This window comes from Hemibagrus wyckioides, linkage group LG26 (genome assembly GCF_019097595.1).
Source record: "Hemibagrus wyckioides isolate EC202008001 linkage group LG26, SWU_Hwy_1.0, whole genome shotgun sequence".
Classification (NCBI taxonomy): Eukaryota; Metazoa; Chordata; class Actinopteri; order Siluriformes; family Bagridae; genus Hemibagrus; species Hemibagrus wyckioides.
The window spans coordinates 17,135,900-17,161,212 of NC_080735.1; the positions used below are offsets into that span (position 1 = coordinate 17,135,900).

The 25,313-nt window shown below is 40.9% G+C and overlaps 1 long non-coding RNA gene across 1 annotated transcript; it reads left to right on the plus strand.

Annotated features, from left to right (window-relative positions):
- Positions 1-106: 106 nt before the first annotated feature.
- LOC131346724 (uncharacterized) lies at positions 107-14,336 on the plus strand. Its single transcript, XR_009203660.1, has 3 exons — positions 107-240; positions 11,347-11,463; positions 11,594-14,336. It is a non-coding gene; the product is annotated as an uncharacterized LOC131346724 (long non-coding RNA).
- The last annotated feature ends 10,977 nt before the right edge of the window (positions 14,337-25,313 follow it).

Genomic DNA, 25,313 nt, shown 5'->3' on the forward strand with positions numbered 1-25,313 from the left:
CATCAGCAGCGGCGGCGGCGGCAAGCTCCGTGACAGGACACCGCACCGCACCGCACACCGCACACCGCGCGCTCCCGCAAATGCGCGTGGCACTTCGGCGACGCAACCACAAGCCGCGCGACTTCCGGTGTTCAAATGAAAAATAAATAAATAAATAAATAAATAAATAAATAAATAAATGAAACACACGCACACACACACACACACGCTGAGCGGCGACGCGCCTCCTAAAGCGCACCGGTGAGTATTAAAGATGGAAATTACGACTCTTCTCGCTTCATGTCGTCTTCTTCACGACTTCCTTTCCGTCTTCTTTCCCTATTCTGTCAATCCCCCCCCCATTCCCTCCCTCCCTCCTTCTCTCTCTCTCTCTCACTCACACACACACACACACACACTCTCTCACTCTCTCTCTCATTAGTTGTGTGTGTGTGAGTGTGTGTGTGTTTTACGGTAACGGACGCTATTTTCCTTCAACACCTCCTCTATCGCATGCGCGAGACGAGAACGTTAAACACTGGAATCAGCAGCATTAGCGCACAAAATAGTCTATCAATACACACACACACACACACACACACACACTCTCTCTCTCTCTCACACACACACACACACACACACACACACTCTCTCTCTCTCTCTCACACACACACACACACACACACACTCTCTCTCTCTCTCACACACACACACACACACACTCTCTCTCTCTCTCTCTCACACACACACACACACTCTCTCTCTCTCTCTCTCTCTCTCACACACACACACACACACACACACAAAATCTTGACAGTCCCGGACTGAACTTTTAAAAAAAATTAAAAAAAGATTTTTGCTCTGTCGAAAACCGAAATGTCGGTAAGGAGCGCTAACTGGTCGACCATTAATAGCGCGCGCGCGACTGGCAGGCTGTCCTCTGTGTGTGCGTGTGTGTGTGTGTGTTTAGCTTTGGGCATTAATTCACGGGCTACGCGGAACTACCGAGCAACATGCGCGCGCCCACGTGCACCTACATAGAAAATAATTTTACGTGTAAAAACAAAATAAAACCAAAGTAAAAAAGAAACATAAGAAAACAAGCAGAAAATTGCCGCTCCTGGAAGCGTTTACAAACTTTAAATATTTTTTTGTCACTCCCAAGATCTCACTGAAGGTCAGTCATAAACACCGTGACAGCTTATAACGCGTTAATAACAGTGTATTAATAATAATAATAATAATAATAATAATAATAATAATAATAACAATGAACTTCATTTGGTTGAGGCGGTTTTTACAGGATATACGAGTCTGTCATTATTATTATTATTATTATTATTATTATTATTATTATTATTATTATTATTATTATTATGAACAGGCTTTTATAGGCTTTAAAAGAGCTGGAGTTGATCTGCTCTTCTGGCAGGCTTCATGTTTATTTCACTGTAACTTTATTCACTCTTTATAGACTATAAAATGTCTCTAATCAGAAGGAGAGCCAGTGGTCAGCTCAGCTCGAACAGATCATAATTATTCGTACAGATATTCGGTTATTAACATTTTATTAGCGTTACATTGGTTCGTTTTGGAGTTCTGTTGAGTAGCAGCTCTTTTTAATATTAAAATAATAATAATTTTATTATTTATAATTTTCTTGTTCAATGCCTTGTGCAGTGCAGAAACTATGTGGCCTTTAAGAAACTGGCTAGCAAATAAATAAATAAACAAATAAATAAATAAATAACAAATTACAAATTGTTAAAAATTAGGTCTAAAAATATGGAAAGGGAAAAACAAACAAAAAAGTTTTTTTTCTTACATTTTGAATAAATAGAATAAATAGATAAGTAAATAAATAAATAAATAAATAAATAAATAAATATCACACAAAAAATAATTAATAAATAGATAGATAGATAGATAGATAGATAGATAGATAGATAGATAGATAGATAGATAGATAGCACTCACACAAATAATAAATAAATAAATAAATAAACATCACACACACTGTTAATAAAATATTATACATACAAATATATATATATATATATATATATATATATATATATATATATATATATATATATTTTATTATATTTACAACTTATATCTCTTGAATCCAGACAAATTTAGAAGCAAGGCATAAAAATAATCACAAGCACAGACATATGTTTGCACAAAATATATAGCGCAAATTTATATTTTTATTATGATTTGTTTACTCACCTCTTAGCCATCAAATAGTGACGTAAGTGTTGCTTAAAATCTATGACGTCATCAGACTTATGGCTTAGGCTATAAGCCAGGCTGATTGCGCTTACATTGAAAGAGAGGTGTGTACACAGAGAGGGAGAGAAAAAAAAACATAAATATTGCACATCTTCGTATTTAGGTATTCTGTGTTTATATAAATATATAAATAAATATATAAAATTTCTATTCGCTATAATTTATTTATTTAGCCTTCAAGCAGAATGAGCCATGACTCTTTTGTTGGCTGTTATTTCACGCGCGCGCTCACACACACACACACAGCAATCCTCTTCCTAACACGTGACCTCGTGACTATTTTTTTGCGTTTTCATATGTGGAAAAAAAACACCCCAGGAGAGTGACTGACAGTTACAGTGACCTCTCACTGTAAACATTTGTCAGCAGTAAGAGGTCTGTCAGAGATATCCCCGTGATATTCGTCAAGAAGCTCGTGACGGCTCCGAAGCTGACAGGAGCCCATAATTATTCGCATCTATAAACACTGTTCCAGTCCCGCACTTTCATTTCAGCTCTGCTGTAATTACTTTGTTATTAACGGAGCAAACAGCACGTGCCTGGTCTTTGGGGCAGAACATCATGCAGATCAAATAAAGCAGGATGAACCACACCCGGGATAATAAACTCCACATAATAAACTCCACATAATTACTAAATAAATATTCTGCTAATGGCGTGGAAAGAAATGTGAGGTCAAGTCACATTATTATTATTATTATTATTATTATTGTTGTTGTTGTTGTTGTTGTTGTTGTTTATATTTAAATTGAATAATAATAATAATAATAATAATAATAATAATAATAATAATAATAATTTTATGTCTGTGTAGCTATTTGCAATTTGTTTTAATTTTGTTATTTTAAATGAATTTTTTTGGAGTTACAATAGCTGGAATTAATTTGTTCACATTTTTAATGTCATTTAGAAAATATTATTATTATCATTATTATTATTATTATTATTAATAATAATAATAATAATAATAATAATAATAATAATAAACTCATCCACCGATTATGTTTGTTATCCTTTTCAGGAAAAGGTGGCTTTTCCCCCAAAATCCCTCCTGTTTCAGAAAATATCATAAAGGTCTGTTTTTGTTTTTGTTTTTTATTTTTTAAATATAAATCACTAAATATTTTTAAACAATTTGTTTTTTCAAATTTCTAATTTGTTTTGTAATAATTCACCCATTTAAACACTCATTCTTCCCCCAGTTAAACCTGTTTATTTAAATCTGAACAGAAAATAAAGCAGTCAAGATTCGAGGAGAAAAAAATCTGACTGATTAATAAATTGGCTTCATAATAACTTTTTTCGTTTAAATTGAAATTACTGAGAGTATATAATCAAATAAAACCCACAATTTCAGCTTTTCAGGCGGTAATAAAAATGGAAGACACGTGAATTATAATCTAGATTATATTTCATAATGCAAAGTATTACCGAAAACAAATCATTTTGAACGTAAATAATATAAATATCGATTAATTTTTGCGTTTTGTTTATTTTATTTGTTTTTGCTGTAAGAGTTCATTATTTTACGTTTTTAATCATAGTGTGTGAAATGAAAATGCAATAAAATAAAAGAATATGTACGTGTTGTATTTTGTTCCAGCTGTTTACTTTAAATATTTCTTTTTACAAACACATATTTAGATATTTAAAAATAAATAATAATAAATTCAAGACAACCCGAATATTGTGGCGGTAAATTTAACTTGATTAATTAATGGTGAATTAAAGATAAATAACAGCTGAGCCTCACAGCTCTACAAACATGTTTCCGGGGAAAACCTCTAACGCAGTTCAGTGTGTAAAGTAGAAAGTGTTGGCTGCTGATAGAGGAGATTTAACTGTGTGGTGGATCTGTGTAGCTGCTGGTTCCAGTAAAACCATTAGTTTCTTCAGTAAATAAGCGGCGATCCTTGGACACGGCACCTGTTCACTCCTGGGTTCAGCTTCTGCTTTCTCTTACAGCTTTCTACATTTTCCCATCAGCCCCTTTGTTCTGTCTAAACAATCTCGAGCTGCTAATTCTTTTAAACTGGTCAATATTGTGTTTTATTGAAGTTAGCGGCTGTGATGAAGGAGCCCTGATTAAACTGGGTGTAATTACATCTGGATGTTTATGAGACCGTGTTCCTCTTGTGGCTTTCTTACTTGTTCTTTCTTTCTTTCTTTCTTTCTTTCTTTCTTTCTTTCTTTCTTTCTTTCTTTCTTTCTTTTTCATTTAACAGTGCGATAATATGCTCCGGCGCGCGACACAACGCCGCGGTCCAAACCCCTGTGCGCGCGCATTTAAAAGCAGTGAGAAAGAGAACGCGAGAGAGAGAGAGAGAGAGAGAGAGAGAGCTGCGTCGGTACGCACGCATCGCGGGGGTTTCACGCTAATGAGAGTCTCGCGCTCCGTTGCTGACCACAAAACATGTTAATATGACCGCAGCTCTCTCTCTCTCTCTCTCTCTCTCTCTCTCTCACACACACACACACACACACACACGCTGTGTTAATGCAATATACACACACACACACACACACAGACAGACACACAGGAACGCTGTGTTAATGCAGTGCACGCTGTATTAAAACAGTACATGCAATACACACGCACGCACGTGCATGCTGTCAGGGCGCATACACCACGCTAGCGTAAGAACACACGTTTGCATGTTGTGTTTATGAAAAGGTTTGGTGTTTATTATTATTATTATTATTATTATTTATTTATTTATTTTTTGCTCTCGGCTGTGTTTAATACTTTCCCTGGGTCCAGGCTGAACCTGAGCTCTGTACATATTCATGCTGTAATGAAATAACTGCTGTCGGTCTTTTTGTGGTGAACAGTGCGGATCGCCTCCCTGCCTTTCAAGTGGCGTTATTACTGAAGGAGCAGAAAGCTTTGGGAAAGTTTTTGGGAAAACATTTTCATAGATGGTTATTTTGATCTTACGACGTTCTAGCGTTTTTATTGCACGTGATTATAGATTGTGGTGTCAGGATGCCTGAGAGAGCCAAGTGCGTAGGAGCGTTTCATGTAAGCCTTAACACACACACACACACACACACACACCGAGTCAGAGATTATTACTGGATATTTCAACACCAACAACCTGTAATCTGTCTTTAATAATAATAATTACAAAACACACACACAGATGTCTTTAAGAGTGGAGCTGAAAATGGTGCACGTGGATTTGTTGTAACTGCTAAAAGACAGTGTCTGATGCTTTCACTTGAGATTGAGGAGCAAGTACAAAAATAACCAAAAATGACTCAGCTGTTTTTCGGTTCAACTCAGGAATTGAGCCTTCACACAGAACTGCTGAAGATTTACAGTGTAAACACACAAGCTTGTGATGGAGTTTCGTTTTAGTTCTCAGCTTCAGTGATAACAAAATAGTTTAACGATATGTTTTAACGACAAGTTCGCAATTTTTCCTGTCTTTCTTTGGTCTCACCATTTTATCTCACTTGTTCCAAGCTATTTTACTGCTTCAGAAAGAGTTACAAAGTACTTATAAATTGATCAGGCATAACATTATGACCACCTGTCTAATATTGTCTTGGTCCCCCTTTTGCTGACCTGTCCTGCGCTGTGTATTCTGACCCCTTTCTATCAGAACCAGCATTGACTTCTTCAGCAATTTGAGCAACAGTAGCTCGTCTTTTGGATCGGATCACACGGGCCAGCCTTCGCTCCCCACGTGCATCAATGAGCCTTGACCGCCCATGACCCTGTCGACCACTGTTCCTTCCTTGGACCACTTTTGATAGATACTGACCACTGCAGACCGGGAACACCCCACAAGAGCTGCAGTTTTGGAGATGCTCTGATCCAGTGGTCTAGCCATCACAATTTGTCCCTTCGTCAAACTCGCTCAAATCCTTACGCTTGTCCATTTTTCCTGCTTCTAACATCAACTTTGAGGACAAAATGTTGACTTGCTGCCTAATATATTCCACCCACTAACAGGTGCCATGATGATCATCAGTCTTATTCACTTCAGCTCACAGTGGTTATAATGTTATGCCTGATCAGTGTATGCAAATGTGAAACAGGTTTATCCAGCTTCAACTACAGCAAAGATTCAACACCAAGATAAAGACCACAATCAGTATCATGACCAAATAAGGAACATCTTAGAAATATCTGTGACGAAGGAAAATCTTCATATTACTTAATTTCTTTTTCTTCAAAGGTTCATTAAGGCAAGAGGAGCTGTGGTCTGGGAGGCTAATAGAGCTAGCAACAGTTTCACATGCCATGCCTCAAACTTTATCGAGTTGTTAAATATATGTAATGTGTACAGCTTAAGCGATGTGATGCCCTTAAAGCAGAGACAAGCTTTATTTCCTCGTGCTTAAAGCTGCAATCTGTATTTTTTTTTAAGCAGTCTGACTATATTATTCTAAATATGCCTTATCAAAACATGCCATGTGATGAGTGTTTAGTTTCTTCATTTCTGGATTCTGTTTAAAATTTTCTGACCCGGAATTTAGCTCCGCCCCCAGAGTGAACGAAAAGCAGAAGCCGCTTTTCTCTAAAAAAAGCACCTCACGTTTATAAAGTGAAGGTCATTTCAGTCGAGAGTTCGACTGTAGTGAAAAGAAAGATTCTAATTGCAGTTCACCGGACAGGCAGCAGGGGGAGCTGGAGAGCATGACACCACACCTTTAAGTATCATTTCAGTTGAAGTGTCTCGAGCCTGAAAACTGTTACTGCACTTAGTCTCCCTTTAAATTAGCATAAAACACATAACACATTAAGCCAGCACATGAGTCTGGGCTTGTTGAAATGTTCCTCTTATTTTTGTGTCTAAAAAATAAAGCAGTGGCGCAATACAGGTTGCATGTACGCTAGCTCCGCTTAGCATTCTATAATAGACAAGCTACGCTGAGCTGAAGAGTTCACACGGGAAGCAGAAAAAGGCAAGAAGATCAACAAGAAAGCCCTGAATCTAAAAAAGAAGACAGATTTCTATCCTGAAGAGCAGCAAAAGGGCTTGGATTGTTAAGGCTCGTGGATGGTAGGAGGAGTCAGGTCTTTCTGTTCGGCGTGAACATCCGGACCCGAAGCGGAGGAGGTAACCGGGGGCCTTTGCTACATTACAGGTGATTACTGAAGTTGATAAGAGGACGTGATGCTTATCGCTGAACTCAGTTTGGATTACACTTTGCAGCTCTGCAGATCCACTCACCTGTTTTTAAACAGATAATAAAATAAAAATAAATAAAAATAAAAAAGTCAAGGACAAAATGGATTTTTTTTTTTTTTTACAAAAATGTACTCCATGTACTCCTAAGAGAGACGGACACACCCACACGCATCTCTTTTCCCTGGCTCTTCTTTAAAGACGAGCACTTATCCACCGGAGAGTTTCTTTGATAAAACACACACATGTCCCATCATCTGTCCCTTTCCTGCTCCCGCTTTCACCCCCCTCCAGGCATCCGCAGTGTATTCACGTTCATCTGCTCTCTTGGCTCACTACACAGACTATAATCACACTCGGTAAGTCCGCTGTCTAGTCTTTGTGACTGCTGCTCAATTTACTAAAACTATCTCCAGCAGGTTTGAGTTTCAGACCCCGAAAACCACGGGGTTACCGGTTTCGATCCCCAGTCTGCACGTTTCTGGCAGCTCCTCCGCTCCTTTAGACTGGAGCTAGCGTGTGCTAAGAGTGAGGTTTAAAGCTTTTATGAAAGTTCTGGACAATTCCAACTAATAGTAATGAACAAGGCTTGATGCCTTATTCCCATCGCCATGTTCCGGTCCGTATGGATCGTCAACAGAGCTGAAGTCCATCACTGATCGATCCATCCATGTGGGTCAAACTGGACACACTGGGAGACCAACAAGATCAGAACTAGTGCTCTATCTCTCTTCCAGGGAACATAACAACAGATCATCCAGGCGTCTTTTGGCTAGTTAAGAGAACTTCGCTTCCTACTCAGTTCTGAGACACTGCAGGAAGAACCAAAAAGGAGGTTTTTCAGTGGTGTCGTGTTTTTGGTTCCTGAAAGAACCTCTCAGTAATCGGTGCTTAAAAGAATCATTTCTCATAAAGTTCTCATAAAGAACCTTTCCATCGTCTAAAGAACCTTTTTCCACTTTTGTGTGGTTTAAAAGTTCCATAGATGTTAAAGCTCCTTCGTAGAACCGTACACTCCAAAGACAAAGAACCGTTAAGGAACCTTTATTTTGTAAAGAACGTAAACAAGCTTCAAGGGTTCTACGTTTAAGCTCCACTTTAATTTTCCTCCTGCAGATGTAGTTAGATCATTGGTAATACAGCGGAGATTTAATAACCGACAGCAACGATGAAATGGCGGTGAATTTGAGTTTATAAACCTGTCTCTTAATAATTAATGACCGTCATAGTATCGAGGCTGTTACATCATCATTAAGGTGACTAACCAGTGTAGATGTTGCCGTTCCCGAGGGTTTCCCCATCATGATTCAGGAAAAATGGCAAAAAAGTAGATAAATCTAGCTCCCTTAAGGAGATCTATATCCTTATAACAACAACAATGACAGTCATAGCTTTGCCTCAGGTTGCTATAGTAACAAGCCATTCGCAGGGACTTGAATAGCTGTTGTATTCTAATAGACCGATTTTATAAACCCGCTGTATAATGACCATAAATCATTGATACGGTGTGGTAGTCACATTTAAGATGAAGGAGATCTATGAGACTGGAAGTGTCTAGCTGCTGTAACAGAAATCGATAAAAGGAACCTGTCTCGAGGACGTTCTACGATCTTAAATGACACATTATTAAATGACACATTATTATATTATGAAAAGTTGACTGCAGTACATTTATTCACATCATCCATTTTTCCCCCATTCACACATTTCTACAGTATATGTTTATTTTCAAACGAAGCTCCAGGATTCATCACGTTTAAATGACCAATGCTAGTAACGTGATGTCTAGCCCAAAGAAATAAAAAATATCATTAAAAAGCCACACTTCGAAAACCTAACCCGAAGCTGAAAATCAGACCGCTGACCCTTTAGAGACCTACACGGTGACATTCGCCCAAAATGCCAGCTCACGTTTGGTCATTTTCCACCGTGACCTTATAAGCAGAACACATAGCTTATGGCCTCAGGATTGTGGCAAGCGTTTGTGGCTTTGTTAGTCAGCTGGCCGGCTTTATGTGGTATAACACTGTCCTTTACTTACAGCCCAGCCAAAGGAGAAAATCATCTCCATTTTGTGCCAGCGGATCATGCCTTAAACGAACCAGCCACCATTTTGGATCCCAGCTCCAGAGAAGCTCCGCCTTCCTGGCTCCTTTTCATCTCTGCGATTGGTCGGGACATCAGACAGAAGCAATCCTGTACGTGAGTGCACGTCTGGACTCGTCCGATTGGACGGGACGGATATCGTTCACCGAACCCTCGCCTGGCGTCGGCCAATCGTCCAGCTTCTAGAAGCTTCCAGAGAGCAGACATAGCAGTTGGCACTGTGATGGGGTTTGGACTTCCAGATGAGGAAGGAGGCCTGGTGGTGGTGGTGGGGGGGTTTTGGAGGGTCAGCGCCCTAGCTAGGGGACACGGGGGGGATTCACGGGATGGCCGAGGTGTGAGGCGTCGGATGAGTCGGGGAAATGCTTATAGCCAAAGTCGTGGGTTAGCATGAAAGGACACATGCAATATAGTGAGTGAGGACGGAATCAGGGCTAAACAAAAGAGTGCTACCTTTTAGATTAAAAAAATACAAACTTCATTTAGTGTTTCGTTCTTTTTCTGCAAAATGTGAGCGGTTGATGTTTATTAGTTCGATATATTACGCAACAATAAAGCCAAATTCCACATGCACAGACCTACAATACAAATGATATCTGTATTTGCTTGAAGTTTTGTGATGCAAATTGTCTTTGTGTCCCTGTGGAAAAGACTCGAGTGCAATTGGCATTGGCAAGTTTTTTAATAAAGAGGGCTTAGGAGAAAAACTCTTTGTTTTTGGATCATTATTCACTGATTGATAAAAGGAGGATTAATTCTGACTGTGCAACTCTCTCAGTCTCTTTTATTCCTTCCTTCTTTTTTAATTATTTGGCCAAGACCCTGCTTTCATTTATCTTCAACACCCGACTCTCTCTCTCTCTCTCTCTCTCTCTCTCTCTCTTTCTGCACCTCATTGGAGATTCCTGGCCCTCTTTTGCTTGGCTTTCTCTCTCATCCTTCATCCGTCCCCTCTCGTCCTCTCCACGATATCGGAAAAAAGCATTTTCAACTTTTCTCCTCCGTTTTTTCCCCCCCAGGCTATAAAGCTAAAGTAGTCGTAGAGGAGAACGAACAGGAACGGGGAAAGGAAGACGGTGTGAAGCGGCCTAAACGAGAACCGTTTTGGCTGAAAATGTGGATGACGTGATGAATATTTATGATGAATCGATAAAATGGTTCACACACACACACACACACACACACCAATCTGTGGCAACACTTGGTCGCAGCAAATGGAGAACCAGCTGTTGCAGTCTGACCTGAGCATCTGGGGAAAGAGGGAGAGAGAGAGAGAGAGAGAGAGAGAGAGAGAGAGAGAAGGAAAGAAAGAGTTGCCTTGAACAAAATCTTTGTCTCTACTCGATACACTCTTCAGTACAGAAGAGTGAGATGGAGCTCAGACAGACAGACACACACACACACACCTCTGTGTTATAAGCTCCAGTGACCAGCCGTGGTGCCAACACTGGGCAAACTCTGTTGCCCAGGCCTTCTGCCATCCCAGATAGCTCTGTGTGTATGTGTGTGTGTGTGTGTGAGTGTGTGTGAGTGTGTGTGTGTGTGTGTGAGTGCACACCCAGTGCTCCAGATGCTCGGGAGAAAGGAGATTAGTACACTGAACACCCAAACAGTCATCATGTCTTGCTTGATGACACACACACACACACACACACACTTCATGCAAACTCATAGTAGCATACTAAACCTGTGAATTAAACCATGAAAATGTTCCTAATCCCCTTCAGTGACAGAAAGCTATCTTACTCCATACACGATTGGCTTCATCCTAATCCTAGTGCAAAAGCCTCATCTTCTTCCTTCCGTATCATCTCCACCACAGCAGACACCACTACACCAGACCGGACCGGACCGGACCGGACGGAACAGAGGGAGCCAAAACTTTTGGAAATCTTACTGTCTCGAGTGACCTTGCCACGCATTTTCTCTAGCTGCTACAGTAGGTCATTTCCCTTCTATCCTCCAAAATATTTACTTACAGCTTTAGTCACTAACACGTGTAAACTGTCGACGCTTCGTAAAAGTTTAAGAGAAATCAACACATTAAATCACACTGGTTTGTTTTTCAGGAAAAACCCCTGCAAACTTTCCAAAGAACCAGTGAAGTGAATAAGACTGATGATCTCCTCATCATGGCACCTGTTAGTGGGTGACAGCAAGTGAACATTTTGTCATTTTGAGCATCTCCAAAACTGCAGCTCTTGTGGGGTGTTCCCGGTCTGCAGTGGTCAGTATCTATCAAAAGTGGTCCAAGGAAGGAACAGTGGTGAACCGGGGACAGGGTCATGGGTGGTCAAGGCTCATTGATGCATCTGGGGAGTGAAGGCTGGCCCGTGTGATCCGATCCAAACAGACGAGCTACTGTTGCTCAAATTGCTGAAGAAGTTAATGATGGTTCTGATAGAAAGGGGTCAGAATACACAGCAAAAAGGGGACCAACACAATATTAGGCAGGTGGTCATAATGTTATGCCTGATCGGCGTAAAGACATTTCATAGACGAAGCTTATGATCTAATGTCTTAATTGATCATCACAAAACTAGATGAAGTTTCTCCTGTCACTTTTTTGCCTCTACCAGTGGTAATATAAAACCCTTCTAAACACACACACAGCACTTTTGACCAATACACCGGTGGAACAGAACTGGACTTATGAGACATTTTCAATCAGTATAATGATTAGTAATGAATGATGTTCAGGCTGTGAGTCTGATCTAAAACGAGTCTGTCGGCTTTCAGTGTGCTTTAGTCGTGTGTTTTTCCCTCTGTTGGAGAACCTTACACAGAATTTTACTGGTTGAAGAAGAAATCTGAGCTGCTTTTTAGATGAACAAGCACTTGGAGAACATCTCAGAGAGCAGAAACGGGTTTGAGATCAACATTTACTCTGAAGATACAAACATTTCTGTGGAAAAAAAACTTTGCTTATTTGGAACTTTTCCATGAATATATCGCCTCTAGTAGGTTAGATAAAACAGAAATACTTACGAAACTCTACAAATTCTTAAAGCTCAGAGTGTCTGCTTTCATATCAGCTTCATATTAACCTCCTCTGTGGAGTGAGACGTGATAAAGACACTTGAACATCAACATGGACACAACAACAACAGGAGGAGGAAACTCCATTTTTATTGTTTTAAGACGCTTTAGTTTGGTAGCGGTTCTGAATATCGTGGTGTCATGGGCTTCAGGATATTTCTGTCACATGCCCTGCCTCTAATTCCCCTTCGTTAACTTTCACTTATCCTTCAGCTTGAATAAATATGAACACAACCTCACACCCTTTGATCCGCTAATATCTTTGCTCATTATCGCGGCCCGGGCGCTAGCACCGGCGCTACCAATTAGCCGTAAACACACGGCTATACGTCGCCATCTTCGCTGCAACCGGCCCACCGTTAGCGCTGGAAGGTTTTTGGAAGCAGCGCAGGCCCCAGGCTTATCTCCACCCGGCACAATGTATGGGGTAAAGGGGGAGAAAAAGATGGCTCATTAAGGGAATAAAGCTCTCGGCTGTCGTTAAGGCCCGCTGTAATGTCGCCGGGCTGTTGACTGCATTGTGTGTGACGGCTGCAAACATGCTTCAACCTCAATGGGAAAAAAGCAGCATGAATGCAGATGGCAGATTGGTCCAATTGGCAAGAAGTCTGTGAGAAAGTGTGTTAAGCGAGCGAGCGTGTGTGTGAGTGTGTGTGTGAGTGTGTGAGTGTATTGTATGTTCATCTGTACATCACATGTGTCGATTAGAGGAGGACAGAATGCACATGTGTATCATACTGAATGTGTGTGTGTGTGTATGTGTGTGTGAGAGAGAGAGAGAGAGAGAGAGAGAGAGTACTGTGAGCACTGGGGGACAACTTGGTCTGTGTGTGTGTGTGTGTGTGTGTGCTAGGAGGAGGGGGGTAAGACTAGGGTGCTAATTTGGAGGAATTAAAGAGCACGACACAGGGCACTTTGTGGAAGCAGGCTCTGGGTCTAATCTACCCTATGCCTGATCTCACACTCACACTCACACACACACACACACTCACACACACACAGCTGAGAGTGAGCAGCATGCCACATCACCCCCAGGCAATATGGAAATACATACTCTCTCTCTCTCTCTCTCTCTCTCTCTCTCACACACACACACACACACACATTCACTAGGGATATTAACCAAAGTGAGCTACCTCTGTGATTCAGAGGTGCAAAAATCTGTGGTCTGTTAAACTTCATACATAACCTTGAGCACACACACACACACAAATCCCAAGTTGTCCCCCTGTGCTTTATATATTCGCACATATTTACATTAATGGGATCATAACTCAACTATTTCATCTCCCGAATCCTTCTTATAAACATGTTAGCGTTTCCATAGCAACAGTGGGAATGAAGTGAATGGATGGTTTATGGAAGGAGTCTCCAGTGTCAGTAAAGTCTTTTTCCAGCGGCTCACCAGAACAGAGGAGTTTACACTGCGGGGGGTTTCCGTCACATGACAAGATCATTTTGATCCCTCTCAGTCTCACACACACACACACACACACATGAGATAGAATTCTGAGTAACGTGACACACACATGCAAATAAAAGACTATATATGGGATATGTATACAGACACACACACAAACACACACACACACACACACACACACACTATATGTAGTTTGTATGGAGTGTAGGACTAACACACAGAGCTGCAGTTGTGTGTTTCTGCTCTCTCTCTCTCTCTCTCTCTGACCCCCCCCCTCTCTCTCTCACTCTCTGACCCTCTCTCTCTCTCTCTCTCTGACCCCCCCTTTCTCTCTCTCTCTCTCACTCTCTGACCCTCTCTCTCTCTCTCTCTCTCTCCCTCCCTCTCTCTGACCCCCCCCTCTCTCTCTCTCTGACCCTCTCTCTCTCTCTCTTTCTCTCTCTCTGAACCCCCCCTTCTCTCTCTCACTCTCTGACCCTCAGTCTCTCTCTCTCTCTCTCTCTCTCTCTCTCTCTCTCTCTCACTCTCTGACCCTCTCTCTCTCTCTCTCTCTCTCTCTCTCTCCCTCCCTCTCTCTGACCCCCCCCTCTCTCTCTCTGACCCTCTCTCTCTCTCTCTTTCTCTCTCTCTGAACCCCCCCTTCTCTCTCTCACTCTCTGACCCTCAGTCTCTCTCTCTCTCTCTCTCTCTCTCTGCCCCCCCCTTTCTCTCTCTCTCTCTGCCCCTCTCTCTCTCTCTGACCCTCTCCCTCTCTCTCACTCGCTCTCTCCCTCTCTCTCTCTCTCTCTCTCTTTCGCTCTCTCTCTTTTGTTGTTCTCTTTACTGGACACGTCATTAGTCTACAAGCCGAACATGCCTAAATGTCAATCCTCTCTCTCTCTCTCTCTTTCTCCCACACTATCACTTTCTCTTCTTTTTCTTCTCTCTCTCCCACACTATCACTTTCTCCTCTTTCTGCTCGCGCCTGCTTTTTCCTCTCCTTAATAACCTCCAAACGCTTCTGGGCAACACAACATCGTTTTTTTTTCCCCCTGAAGTTACCATGGCATTTTTTTGGCATACAGCAACCTCTCTTGCTAAGGACATAGGGGTTGCCATGGTATTGGTGGGCACCTTATAAAGCAGACTATTGTGTGTGTGTGTGTGTGTGTGTGTGTGTGTGTTATAGAATCTGATGCCAGGCCTGCCTCGAGTTGCAGCGTCCCAAAAAAACTAAAGTGTCAATGTTAACAGACTGCAAAAGAACATAACGACCAGACTGTCTGTCTCTCTGTCTGTCTGTCTCTCTGTCTCAATTTTAATCTGTCTCGCTGACTTTGTCTGTTGTTCTTCCTGTCTTTCTTTGTATCCCCTACAGTCTCTGTCTCTCTTTCTGTCTGTCTCTCCAACTTTTTGCCCCCATCTCTGTCTCTCTGTCTGTCTCTCTCCTTTTCAATCTCTCTGTTTCTGTCTCTCTTTCTCCTTGCCTCTCTACCTGTCTCTCTCTGTTAGTATCTGTCTTGTTCTCTGTCTGTCTCTCTCTTTTTCAATCTCTCTGTTTCTGTCTCTTTCTCCTTGTCTCTCTTCCTGTCTCTCCCTGTTTGTATATGTCTTGCTCTCTGTCTCTCTCTCTCTGTCTATCTGTCTCTCTCTGTCTCTCTCTTTTTCAATCTCTCTGTTTCTGTCTCTCTCTCTCCTTGTCTCTCTACCTGTCTCTCCCTGTTTGTATCTGTCTTGCTCTCCGTCTGTCTCTCCCTTTTTCTCTGCACTCTCTCTCTCTCTCTCTCTCTCTCTCTCTGTCTGTCTCCGTATCTCTCGGTTCTCAGTTTGTCTATAGGTTTAAATATCACACGGCTAGACAGAGGATGATTAATCTTACACACACACACACACACACACACACACACACACACACACACACACAGTGAACTGTGAAAGTGAAAGCTATCCTCTTTCCTACAGAGCTCTCAGCTCGTTGTGTGTGTGTGTGTGTGTGTGTGTGTGTGAGTTTCTACAGAGTCTCTGGCGCCCTCCTTTGGGTTTTGAGGCACATCACATCTGCCCTGAGACTCAATTCTCAGACTGAGGCTTGTGTTAAACCTTCATATAAAATACCAGAGTGTATAATGCAGTAATGGAGCTGGAGTTTAACAGATGAAGGATTTCTCATGCTGCGGTCAGTGGGGACTGGACTGAGTGTGGACTGTTCCTGAATAGAAGGATATGTGACTGCCAAAGATTTCTGCACCCCTGACCATTACACCAATATGTTCTTTAACATCCCCTTCCATATTTATTTATTTCCTTACTCTTCTCTTCTCTTCTCTTCTCTTCTCTTCTCTTCTCTTCTCTTCTCTTCTCTGCTCTTCTTTTTTCTCTTCTCTTCTCTTCTCTTCTCTTCTCTTCTCTTCTCTTCTCTTCTCCACTCTTCTTTTTCTCTCTTCTCTTCTCTTCTCTTCTCTTCTCTTCTCTTCTTTTTTCTCTTCTCTTCTCTTCTCTTCTCTTCTCTTCTCTTCTCTTCTCTTCTCTTCTCCCCTCTTCTCTTCTCCGCTTTTCTTTTTTCTCTTCTCCTCTCTTCACTTTCTTTTCCTTTTTTCTCTTCTCCTCTCTTCACTTTCTTTTCCCTTTTTCTCTTCTCTTCTCTTCTCTTCTCTTCTCTTCTCTTCTCTTCTCTTCTCTTCTCTTCTCTTCTCATTTAGTCTGGTCTGGTCTCTTCCCTCCTCTTCTCTTCTCTTTTAGTCTTGTCTCTTATCTTCTTTTTTCCTCTCTTCTCTTCTTTTTCTTCTCTTCTCTTCTCTTCTCTTCTCTTCTCGTCTCGTCTCGTCTCGTCTCTTCTCTTCTCTTCTCTTCTCCACTCTTCTTTTTCTCTCTTCTCTTCTCTTCTCTTCTCTTCTCTTCTCTTCTCTTCTTTTTTCTCTTCTCTTCTCTTCTCCACTCTTCTTCTCTTCTCTTCTCTTCTCTTCTCTTCTCTTCTCTTCTCTTCTCTTCTCTTCTCTTCTCTTCTCTTCTCTTCTCCGCTCTTCTCTTCTCCGCTTTTCTTTTTTCTCTTCTCCTCTCTTCACTTTCTTTTCCTTTTTTCTCTTCTCCTCTCTTCACTTTCTTTTCCCTTTTTCTCTTCTCTTCTCTTCTCTTCTCTTCTCTTCTCATTTAGTCTGGTCTGGTCTCTTCCCTCCTCTTCTCTTCTCTTTTAGTCTTGTCTCTTATCTTCTTTTTTCCTCTCTTCTCTTCTTTTTCTTCTCTTCTCTTCTCTTCTCTTCTCTTCTCTTCTCGTCTCGTCTCTTCTCTTCTCTTCTCTTCTCTTCTCTTCTCTTCTCTTCTCTTCTCTTCTCTTCTCTTCTCTTTTCTGAAGTCTTTCCACTAGATGTTGGATCATGGTGTTTATTCAGCTACAAGTGAGATCAGACTCTGATGTTGCTCCAGTTCATCTGAAAGGTGTTCAGTGGGGTTGAGTCAGTCAGAGTCAGGGCTCTGTGGCAGGACACTCCAGATCTTCCACTTTCTCCAACCTTCACCTCCACACCATGTCTTCATGGAGCTCGGGAGCTTTGTGTTATTCACAGGAGCATTGTCCATGCTAGAACTTAAACTGCGTTTGAGCCTCTCAGTTCCAGTGAAGAGAAATTATAAAGCTTACAAAGAATAGAATTCTATTCTATTCGTAATTCTATAGAATTACGTTCTTGGTGAAGAACCAACACATGGATGCATCCATCTTACTTTCGTCCATATAGTGTGAGCTATATTTTGCTCAGAATAGAATTTACTTCCTGTAAAATCAGAGAGATTTGATTTAATCTTCTGTTGAGTGTCTGACCACTATCACTGGCCACCTCACGCTATCTTCATGCTCCACTCCAGTAAAAGTCGCCGCTTTCCGAAAAACCTAAAGACTCAACTCGTAATTCCTACTGGGAAACGCGAGGATACAAGTCTTTACTTCAGTTTTTTTTACCATCACAGTTGGCTCATTGTTGCTAACAGAAAATGAACATGGAGGCATCCATATTGTTTACTAATGTTTGTTGTTAGGTCAAATCCTAATATAGATCGAAACTGTGGCCCATAAAGACATTAGATATGGTTGGTTATATTCGAGACATTTTTTTGGCTCACATTTTAAAGCAAGATTAAAAGAAATTAAAAGGAAAATGTGGTTTCTAAAAGCCACTACGGTGGGATTGGTTTTGTCGGGAATCTGAACAGAAGTGTCATATCACGTGCTGTAGATACCTCCAGTGCTTGATGTTCTTATATATAAATAAATAAATAAATGGATGGATGGATGGATGGATGGATAGATAGATAGATAAATGAATAAATAAATAAATAAATAAATAAATAAATAAATAAATAAATAAATAAATAAGTGAATCAAGCAATAGATAGATAGATAGATAGATAGATAGATAGATAGATAGATAGATAGATAATAAACAAATGAATAAATAGATAAATAAATAGATAAATAAATAAATGAATAAATAAATAAATAAATAAATAAATAAATAAATAAATAAATAAATAAATAAATAAATGGACGGATGCATGGATGGATGGATGGATGGATGGATGGATGGATGGATGGATAGATAGATAGATAGATAGATAGATAATAAACAAATGAATAAATAGATAAATAAATAAATAAATAAATAAATAAATAAATAAATAAATAAATAAATAAATGGATGGATGGATGCATGGATGGATGCATGGATGGATAGATAGATAGATAGATAGATAGATAGATAGATAGATAGATAGATAGATAGATAGATAGATAGATAGATAAATGAATAAATAAATAAATGAATAAATGAATGAATAAGTGAATCAAGCAATAGATAGATAGATAGATAGATAGATAGATAGATAGATAGATAGATAGATAGATAGATAGATAAACAAATGAATAAATAGATAAATAAATGAATAAATAAATGAATAAATAAATAAATAAATAAATAAACTTTTGCTTTACCTCTGAACGATGTCTCATTTTTCAAATCCTCTTTCTTTTTAATTTTTTTCTTACTATTTTCCCTACTTTTTAAAAGCTCTGATCCTTCATCGTGACCAAACATATTAAATATATCTTTTTTTGTTATTGACAGAAATGTCCAGTAAATATTCTATTACTTCAGTTGGTTATATGGGAGCGGAACGATTAAATAAAATAATAATAATAATAACAGTAATAATGGAGCGTGTGTGGGTCTAGAGTTCAGGGAGATGAAAGGTCAAGCTGAGGTCAGCATCAGGCTCCAGTCCATGGGTTCAGGGTTTACGCGACACAGATGGAGGACAGTGCTGAACAGATTTCATATCATGGCACAACAGGACTGTGATACCATCTGCTTTACACACACACACACACACACACAGACAGAGACACACACACACACACAAACACACACACACACATGTTACACGGGGAATACAGCAACACATGACTCCAATAACTTACAGAGTAGCGTTAAAACGACCAATATAACACTTTAGGAAAAATAGGAGGCGTCTCACAGCGTCTGGCGCCTGCCTCTGCCTCTGCCTCGGTGGTGCTGGGTTTTTTTTTGTTTTTTCAGTCATTGTTGTGGGAGTGTGTGAATCAGCACCAGCTTTACTCCGTGTTTTAATAAGGGAAAGACAAAGAAAGTCTTCTGTCTTGCAGGTGCTACATTTTGAAGCTGCCAGAGGCCGTTTGGCGCAACCTGAATGCCACCGAGCCTCCCCGGGGCAGACGAGGCGAGACGCTGCACTGATTGAGTGTGTGTGTGTGTGTGTGTGTGTGTGTGTGTGCATATCTTACACCCTCTACAGCCTCAGAACCACTTTGATGAAGAACTTTTGGAAACTTAGTGCTATGGTAAATAATTCTAACGACATCCACGCTGCACTTACTTCCTGGATATTGTTTCAGAATCATAAAGCACACACACACACACACACACACACACAGACCAAGTTATACGAGGACTTGAGTCCTGATTTTAAAGACAAGCCTTCCTGCGTATGCACAGTGGACATGTTACACTTTCTCCAGTGACTTTGGGAAATGAATCACTTGAGGATGTTCTCTCTTCCAGAATCTGTTAATAAACTTCTGACTTTTAATGTTAAAACACTTTCACTCTGTCACTGTGTGTGTGTGTGTGTGTGTGTCATCAGCCATTATCATATATAGGACAGACAGACAGACAGACAGACAGACAGACAGATAGATAGATAGATAGATAGATAGATAGATAGATAGATAGATAGATAGATAGAGACAGACAGACAGACAGACAGACAGACAGACAGACAGACAGACAGATAGATAGATAGATAGATAGATAGATAGATAGATAGATAGATAGATAGATAGATAGAATACTGAATGTTCTCACATAAATAATTGTACAGTATCAATATATTTGTCACATATTTATATTTTAAATTCCCTTCCATAATAAACACACACACACACAGTTGAGTGCAAAAGTTTGCACACCAAACTGATAGAATACAACAATGCACATCAAGTATTAAAATATATCATATATCGTATTCAGACCTGGCCTCTTCTGTCTCTCTCTCTTTTTTCTCTTCTTCTCTTTGGTCTTGTTTTTTGTGTGTGTTCTTTTTCACTGTGATGAACCGTGTCTCTGTAAACTCTGTGCAGATTTTTATCTGCTTGCTCCATCCCTGTGGAAGGTAAATGTTTCTCTGGTTTTGATTTAAGCGCTCAGTGTAGACTGCTTGAGAGTCATATAGGAAAAATCAATATATATATAAATATTCATCTCCACCTCTTTAACCGACTTGTTACTTTAACCGTGGGTGACAAGGGCACCTTGGGCTGCAGATGTTCTCAGTAATGACAGATGGTATTGGCATCATGTGTGTGTTCGCATATGTGTGTGTGTGTGTGTAAGAGTGTGTGTATGTCTGCATGCTGGCATCATGTGGGGAGAGTGGGCAAAGCCCATGCCAGCTTACTACCACCACCTGCACTCCCTAAACCTCAGCCTCACCTCGCCTTCCATGACTCATGTGTGTGTGTGTGTGTGTGTGTGTGTGTAGTGGATAGTGCTTAGTGTATACAGCCATCAGGAGCACATTCACTGCCCTGTCGCAACCTCTAATCAGAAAATGGAGGACTAAAGAAAGTCCAAGCGCACTGGCATTTCAGATGCCCCATTCGCTGCCAGTTGTAGTGGACGGGCCAATCTGGATTCGGCGTGAATTGTGACTGTGCTGTTGCCTGCCTCTTCATCAAACACTCGTACACAACACAAGTCCAGCAAGTTTAATTGATGACAGAGGAGCTCTAATTATGTCATTTATCTTCATGTAGGCAGTGACGAGCTGGCAGGCTGAGGAGTTTGGTCTGGCTAAGAGAACCAGCGACACGAAGAGAACCCGGCCAGAATCCTCCCTTTTCCCTCAGTTTAATTAAAATTCTTTCTGTTTTTTTTTATTTTTTATTCCACTCCTCCCGATTTTCTGTTTTTCGAAATTCCTACCAACATCTCCAGTTCCAACTCGCAAACGCAAAACTCCCACTTCCTCTAGACTTAAAGTTATTTGTTCAACAGATTTGGCTGTAACACCGTGTGGGCCGTCATATAAAGCTCCGACTCTCCACTCCAGGGTCTACTATCGAGCTTCGGTCACCCACATTAGGTGCATTAAAAATCCCAGCTCGGAGTGGGAGTGATATCTGGTGGTGGGCGCTCGTGTGTGCACGGCGTCTCAGAAATAACGCAGACCCCGTCGGCACTTCCTGTGCAGATTCGTAGAGATGTTACGGAAACTGTGTCATGGTTTTCATTTTTTATTCACAACGCCAAATGGGCAAATCATTAGAAATGTAAATAAAAAAGAAAATAGTCCTGAAACTTTTTATTTTTCGATCTCTTCTTCTCGGTTTCTGTAGGTACAAGCAATAAGCACCGTTTGCCTCTCTTTCCTCGTTCTTTCTCCGCGCCTCATCACAAACCATCCTGCATTTCACAAGGTTTTGGATGCACACTGTTAGCAAAGAAAATAGACTTATGCTAAAAAGCAACGGTAAATAAGTTGTCTGTACATTGGGAACATAACACGTCTGTATCTCTATCTGATTGTCGCTTCAAATATTCTTATATACCTTATACTCCACATAAATCTGATGGGGGTGTGGCCAAAACTGATTTTTTTTTTTTAAATTAAATAACGAACTGAGGAAAAACTCAACACTGTCAATACAGATCCCTAACCTCTCATCACTCCATCACTCCACCTGGCTCTACTTCTGGAAGCATAAACAAACCAGTACACCATCACCACTAGGACCCTGACCGGGGCAGGTAATAAGGACTGTCACACATTCATGTTTGTCCTTCACTGAAATCTGCAAATATATCACACAAGTGTTCTGTTCGACTCTGAAGTCTGCTCCTGATGTCTCTCCATCTCTCTATCCTTCTCCTTTGTCCCTCCATTTCTCACGTGTGTAACGTTTCCCCCATTCCGATCTCCTCAACCGGTCACGTCACCTTTCCTCTGTAAGCCCCGCCGCGATCCGATGAGCCAAGAGTCGCCGTGCCAGTCCACCTTGGCACTTCGCAGGCATGTGGGGCAAACAAGGTGATGGTAACAGGGTGGTGGGCGGGAGTCACGCAGCAGGAGAGACAGATGAAAGCCCAGCATGCACCGTGTCTTCCCAGGGCGCTCTCTCGTTAGTGCCATGTCTTAATCAACTTAATTAGAGCAATTAGAGTCGCCAAAAGGCATGATTCACAGGCACTCGCAGGAATCTATGTGTTTAGGTGCACGTGCGTTCTCCCTAAGGTAGCTCACGGATGAGAAATCATCGCTCCTCGCTCGCGGGCGGTTCTCCAGCGCTTCTAAATTCCAGGAACCGCAAATTAGCCGGGTGGGTGTAGTTTATGCTCTGCGCTAGCTGATTAGCCAGAAACATACTTACGCGCATTGTGTACGAAAGAAAGAGAAAACTCCAACCAAGCTCATTAGCAGTCTCTTCTCTGCATCCTAAAGCCTCCATTGTGTCCATCCCATGATGCACTGCAAGCTGGCGATGCCCCGCGGCGGTCTCTCCCTGCGGCCAGCGTGTGCCAGCTTCACCCACCTGCTCCTGGGCGCCCCTTAACCCTACCTTGGCATTTCGGGCTGAAGACCCCGAGGCGAGCGGGCAGAGCTCCACCCGTGCGCATTACGGAGCCAGATCTAACCGTCTCGCTGTCCAAACTGGACCAGCTTCAGGACCGAGCCCACAGTTCAAAGAGTTCAGCGTGGTGCCATGTAGTTAAACAGATTCAATATGCGAAAGGTCCAAGTGGAGCGTTCTCAAGGGGGGGTGATGTGTTTAGGGATTTTATAGTTTTTTTTTAAAGGAAGCACACAATATGAGGAACTGAATGAACTGTCAGTCCTGGCTTCACAGACTTGACTGTGGTCAGTCTAAAATAAATGACAAAACCTCAGGATCCTACTTTCCTACTGATTTTGTTTCAACATTGTCTGAATTTTTTTTCTCCTATGCAGCACTTTGCCATGCCATATAGGCGCTTCTTAAACTTAAATCTCCTCCTCGGGAGTCGGGCTCATGGTGCAGACGTTTCTGTGGCTTCCTGTTCCAAACCAGCTCACTGGGCCACTCGCGCCTAACGCGGTTTTAATGGCGCTTCGCTCCGCTTTGCGCTCCCAGCGCAATTAGCCCGTTATTCCGCGCCTGCTCAGCCTCACGCGCACATCAGCGCAGCGCCGGTGTCATCTGCACCCGTTTTAAGCGTTAACGAGCTTCACTTAGCGGCTTTTCTTTTCTTTTTTTTTCTTTCTTCTTCTTGTTCGTCTTTTCTTTTCTGGCACGGGAGCGCGCCTCGGCCTGAGTGGATCCCACCAAAGCGCGCTCACGTCATGGGAATCCTTTAATGAGCGCGCTGTTTTTGTTTTTTTTTTCTTCTTCTTCTTTTAATTGCGCGGCCGCATCCAAGCAGATTCACATGCATTTAATGTGTAGAAAAATGTCTACTTAATATGTCACACACACACACACACACACACACACACATGACTGAATGCTGAATTATCATATAAAAATGCTAGCTATAGTTTCGATAAGCTCTACTCTACAAAAAACAAAACTTAAAACTATTTTTTTTTCAGGAATATTATTAACATAGTGTACACTAAAGCTACAGTAGAATATTAAATATTAAACCAATTAATAATTACACTTTATAAAATATAAAATCTTATAAATAAAATAACCTAAAATGTTGACATTTGTCCGTGACCATAACCATATCCTCCGTTAAACAAACAAACAAACAAACAAACAAAAAAAACATGACCAGAATCGAGGTTTATTGCCAATTTGTTGAGCTCTGCTTATATATTTATAACTTTAATTTTTAGACATTTTAACACTGACACCATAAGTCTGCTATAAACAAACAACTGTCATAATAAGTAAAGTAATTGACGGATAAATGTAATGTAAACAAACGTTGCTAACAGTGACAGTAATTGTTTGTCAGGTGACTAATTGTTCAGACATATAATATAATATAATATAATATAATATAATATAATATAATATAATATAATATAATATAATATAATATAATATAATATAATATAATATAATATAATGAGCTGTAGAGCAGGTTTTGGGGCGGGTTTGTGTGTTTGTTATTAGTGCTTAGCGCTAACGGCGCCATTTTGATTGCCTCCGCCATGCAAATGGCCGCTCGAGCGGTGGTTGATCTTGAGCGGTTGCCAAGGCGATGTAAAGCGAGCCCTTGTTTTTACCCCCTCGAGGGCATTTCGTATAGGATGAGTAAAAAAAAACTTTTTCCCCCGCTCCAGGTGCCAGAAAAAAAAGCTATGAATAATAGTCTTCTTCTTTCTTCTTCAGAAGGCTGGAGGGCAGCTGGGCCTATAGGAGGCCAGGCATTCCCACAGGCCTGAAAAGAGCGATTATGTAGAACAGATAGGCCACGACGAGGGAGGAGAACAAACAACCATGTTTACTCCCCCTTACACTTTACACACTTAGAGGGCACATTTAGGAGGGGTGTGTGTGTGTGTGTAGGGGCTTGTTTTTATGTCTTGGTGAGAATCTCTACAATGACAGGAAAGAGTTTTACATTATGGATGACAAACTTCTTCATATAAACAATAATAAAGCCATAAAAAAATTTATTTTGGTTCGTGGTGGTGAAATTATTGTGAGGTGGAGAATAATCAGCATTAATGAGCTTTAATGGATGGTCCTTACAAGGATAACAAGACAAACGTGTGTGTGTGTGTGTCTTGAGTTGCATTTAAGGTGGTTAATGAAGTACTGGATGCTAATA